The 5,511-nt window shown below is 39.6% G+C and overlaps 1 pseudogene; it reads right to left on the minus strand.

Annotated features, from left to right (window-relative positions):
• Positions 1-3,535: 3,535 nt before the first annotated feature.
• LOC116094376 lies at positions 3,536-4,615 on the minus strand (annotated as a pseudogene).
• Positions 4,616-5,511: the final 896 nt, after the last annotated feature.

Here is a 5,511-nt window from a genome sequence, read left to right on the forward strand (position 1 = left end):
AGCATTTAGCACACATTCCTTAGTTGTGAAGGCCAAATAAGAGTCCACACTGTAGATATGCCATATTTTGCTTGTCTGCCCATGGACATGATTGTTTCAATCATTTAGCCATTTTAGGTAATGCTATTATGATCATGGATGGGAAACTATCCTGTCTGAGTCTCTGTTCTCATTTCTTTTCTATATATGCCTAGAAGGTGAATTACTGGATCATGTATTAGTTCCATGTCTAATTTTTCAAGGACTGCCTATACTGTTTTTCTTCATATCTCAATCAACAGATTATGTTCTATATTTTGATAATAGCTATCTTAGTGGATGCTATATATTATGCATCTTAAACTTTAAAATAAAAAATAAAAAAACCTTTATTTTGTTTGTTATTTTATATGTAAAAGTTTAATACAGGGCTGGTGAGATGGCTCAGTGGGAAAGAGAACCAGTTGCTCTTCCAAAGGTCCTGAGTTCAAATCTCAGCAACCACATGGTGGCTCACAACCACCCATAATGAGATCTGACGCCCTCTTCTGGTGCATCTGAAGACAGCTACAGTGTACTTATTTATAATAAATAAATCTTTGGGCTGGAGCAAACAGGGACTGAGTGAGCGGGGCAGACCAGAGCAAGCAGAGGTCCTAAACAGTCAATTTCCAACAACCACATGAAGGCTCACAACTATTTGTACAGCTGTAGTGTGTACTCATATACTTAAATTAATAAATTTTTTAAAAGTTTAATACTAATACTATAGAAAAAATGAAAACCAGATATGGTGATGCATGCCTGTATCCTCTGCACTTCGGATCAGGAGTTCAGGATCATCCATAATGAGTTCAAAGCCAGTTTGATCTACATGAGACACTAAAAAGTAATAATTTAAACTAAAATATTGAAACCAGTTAAGTAAGTACTGTGGCTGGCAGGAAAACAGTCAAAGGTTAGGTGAAAAATTGAGTGTCACAAACTGTATGGAGTTCATTCTGCAGTATGTTAGGCAAACTGGCTTACTAAGGGATGGGTGTGTTAAAGCAAGGTTTGGAGCTGGGCAAGGAAATGCATATTTGTTATCTCTGCACTCAAGATATGGAAACAGGAGGATTCAGATTCCAAGGCCATCTTCAACACCACAGGCCATCCTAGGCTACACAAGATCCTGCCTTTAAAACAGAAAGCAGCATTCTCTGTGCCTACAGACCACTACTTATTCCATTACAGATGGTTGTGAGCCACCATGTGGTTGCTGAGATTTGAACTCAGGACCTCTGGAAGAGCAGCCAGTGCTCTTAACCGCTGAGTCATCTCTCCAGCCCATACCACTAGTTATTTAATGTCACTGAAAAGGGGAGCTACAATGGTAAGTGAAATAGGCAGAATGTAAAAGAGTACATATGTAGTGATTATAATTCTGTATAATATGTTTTAGGTAAATGCTTTCTTTTGTATTTAAACTGTACTGAAAGAAATATATTCATTTTCAAGGAATATATTTGAGTCAGGGGGTGAGGGTCAGGCAGATGACACATATAGGGTTCAGGTCACACATACACCTTTTTCTTGTCTTGTTTGAAAACTTGTAATTAGGAAAATATATTAAGATAGAACTTTGGGGCCAGGGAGATGGCTAAGCAGGTAAAGGGGGCTTATTGTTATGCAGCATGACATTTGATCTCTGGAAACTTGCAGAGGTGGTGTGGGGATGTGGGGTGTAGAGAAGGAGTCTCTGACCACCAGAGCCAGCAGAGGAGGTCACCATGACTAAGTAGCCAGTGTTGATTCAAACTTCAGGTTCTGTAGAATGACTGAGAAAATCAAGCTTATGATCAGGCCCTGTAGGAAGATCTGGTGTGGTCTCTGCCACAGACAGAGCAAAGGTCACCAGACTGTTAACGGAATCCATTCCCAGACTTCTGGGACGATAACAGGATATGCATTCCTTCGCTTAAGGGAACAACCCTGCATGCTTAACATTTGTGTTTGCTCTACTGCTATTCTGAGACCTCCTTGCTCCCTATGGAACCCATAGGGTGGAAGGAGAGAAGCAGGCAACTCCTTCAAGTTCTCCAACCTCTACACTCATACACTGAGACACAAGTACATCCACATGTGCATGCGTGTGTGCTCACACAGACACACACACAAACACACAGAGAGGAGAAACAAATAAATGTAAAAAAAATGTAACTCAACTGAAAATATTATGAAATTATGTACATATATTATGTCTTAGAAGTGTGTACATAATATATTGACTTGTTGGGCAAGTTATGTCTTGATTAAAAAGAATATTTTGGTAATATATCTTTGGGTGTGTTTCTGTCTCAAACCTCATCTAAAATAGTCATGCAGTTTTTCTCTTTAGTTCAGGCAGGAAGTGGATATCTACTTTGGGGCTTAGAGACCGTGGAAAAATCATGTGTTTAGAGAATCGCTGCCAGTGGGTTGTAAATTCTGGACAGATCTGGTTTAAGTCAAGAAGTCTAAGCCCCTCCCTCTTCCTCTCAGGTTCTGTTTGAAGAGTCTTTGAGAACTACAATTTTGATTCTGACCACCAGGTGGCATCTGTCTTCATTGTCCGTAATTAAAGGACACAAAAGGGTGTGTGTGTGTGTGTGTGTCTGTGTGCGCGCGCGCGCGCGCCCGTGTGTGCAATTAAAAAGCAAATACTTTTTGTAATATTTAAATCAAATTACATATGGTTAAAACAAAAGAAAACCTCAACACTCTTCCCCAACCCAAAATTAAAAAATCCGTAGCAAAATCCATAGTTTTGGTAAGAGAAGACAATGTAACAATGGATCCAGGTGGAAAGGAGGACCAGGATGTAGTTTTTAACAATAAGCTGTATTGACAGTATAAATGCTTTACTGTAAATATAAAGAGCAAGATTCCAATGACAATAACTTATAGCTAGTTAACAGCATTTTCATATACAGCCAGCTATATATACATATGTATAAACACACACACACACACACACACACACACACACACACACAAAATGCTCCTCTAAAAGATTCCTGCTAAAAGTCAAGTGTATTTAAATGGGTCTTAATGAGAATTTCATGATATGAAAACTATTTCAGGAAGCAATGTGACAGGGCTTTAACAGCAATGCTGTCATTAACAGAAGTCACAGAAAAGCATATTGCTGTTCCTTCCACGAGCAACAGCTGCACTACAGGAAACACAACCACGTGACCCACTGAACTTCATCCACATCTGTAACATCTTTACCCAGTAGAGAATAAGTCATAGATCCTTTTGGTAACAATTCCAAGTACTTAAAGTGCAGTTTCACATTACATCACCACGTTTGCCTTGTTTTCCAAAACCAAAACAATGTATTTTTCTCCAAAGTGAAATAAGCTGTCCATATTAAAAAACACAACCTATGTTTCAGAGCTAGAAAAGATTATTCATATGACATAATGTGACCTCTAAAGTCCAGAATATTGAAACAAAGTCCATGTATGCATCCAGTTTGCTTTTTGATGCAACATTAACTTTATTAAGGTGAAATCACAATTTTATTTTTTCAGTCAACAAAGCAGACACAAATGTTTTCTACATAGTTACTACAGGAGATTAAATTGAATGTGCCAAAATATCCAACTTCAGCTGATATTTTAACGTCTTGAAGAAAATTAGAGAAGGGACTTCCTTCGTTGGTTTCCATGGCTTAAAAGGTTAAAAATGAAAAAAAAAAACCCTTCAATAACAAACAGCACCACTTTCATCCATATGTGAATGGAGCACCCCTTCTCTGTCTTGGGACATCTGCCAAGGGAACATACTTAGAGATATATTTCGATGATTCCCCCTTGTTCAACTCATCTGAGTTCTAGTGGCTGCCTTGAACCCTGACTTGTTGGGTAGTTTGCAGCAACTACCATTGATTCTGTTGCCATAGATGTTTCATAGGGGACCATTTCCTTAGGAATGTCCCTTTCTGCTCTTCTTTTTTCCTTCCTCACCCACTTCCAATTCAGCTCTCTTCAGTGGTTTCTTTGGCTTTCTTCTGGTTGTGTATGAGAACTCAGTGACTGGCAGACTAGGAACTGCATGCTTGAAATTTCCAGTTAATCTACTGACAACTAAGGATCGGTTGCTGGAAGCCATCATAGTATCAGCAATGAAGTACTGTCTGGAATGATTATACCATCTATAAAGAAACGTCATGAGGCCCCCACTCCTTCCTTGGAGTTCTCCACCCTCTTGTAGACTCACTAGGTAACATCTACACAGGCCCACCTTTTGAACATCCACTTGTCCATTCAGTCTCAGTTACTCCAGATTGAGAAGAGTAACTGATTATGTTCCATTCTTCTTTGCTGGAATGTTATCAGAGTCTTTGCCCTGCCCTTTAGTGGCCCCCTCTTCTTAGGCTTGGGCTCTATTTTAGAGTCTTGCTCATTGTCACCGTACCTGTCAAAGTCATTACTACCATTCTGTCTTGTATTTTCTGCTGAGGAAGAAAGGTGGTTGGAGAAATCTTGATTCTGTTCCTTGTTCCTTCAGTTTCAACAACTTTTTTTTTCCCATTTAGTTCCCTAGGTGTTCCCACAATAGGACCAGGGTTCACCCTGGATTTCACAAGCTGACTCAGAGGCTTCATGTGAGTTCAAGGTCAGCCTGGGGCTGCACAGTGACTTCCAAGACAGCCAGAGCTACACAGTTAAACTTTGCCTCCAAAAAGGGCATATTGTACTCATTGTTTCATATAGTATTGTGAATACAAATAGCTTTAATAAACAAAAAAAGTTCCTGGAGAGATGGCTTAGCATTTAAGAGCACATATTGCTCTCTCAGAAGATCAGAGTTCAATTCCATGTATCTACATGGGGTGGCTAGGCCACAACCACTTACAAGTCCAGGTCCAGGATCTGAGTCCTTTGACCTTCACAAACACCTACTAGCACACATACACAGACCCCCCCAACATGATTTAAAAATAAACAAACAGGCTGGGCGGTGGTGGCACATGCCTTTAATCCCAGCACTTGGGAGGCAGAGGCAGGCGGATTTCTGAGTTCGAGGCCAGCCTGGTCTACAGAGTGAGTTCCAGGACAGCCAGGACTACACAGAGAAACCCTGTCTCGAAAAACCAAAAAAACAAAAACAAAAACAAAAACAAAAAACCAACAACAACAACAAAACCAAACAAACAGAAAGTTGATCGTGAATAAGCCAATGCACAACAGAATCTTATGCAGCTAAAAATAAAAATAAAATTATGATGTTGTTTAGCAAAATGAAAGGAGCTAGAAATGATTATATCCAAGTTGGGCATAGTGCTTCTAAGCAGAGGCAGGAGGGTCTTTGTGAGTTCAAGACCAGTCTGATCTGCATGGCAAGTTCCAGGACAACCATGCCTACATAGAAAGACACTGTTTCAAAACAAAGTCTCAGGACAAAAAACACATTTTAAAAAAAATATGTAGAGCTTAGATCTTTGTGTGTGTGTGTGTGTGTGTGTGTGTGTGTGTGTGTGTGTATGTGTGTGTGTGTGTG

This window comes from Mastomys coucha, chromosome X, assembly GCF_008632895.1.
Source record: "Mastomys coucha isolate ucsf_1 chromosome X, UCSF_Mcou_1, whole genome shotgun sequence".
Taxonomy (NCBI): domain Eukaryota; kingdom Metazoa; phylum Chordata; class Mammalia; order Rodentia; family Muridae; genus Mastomys; species Mastomys coucha.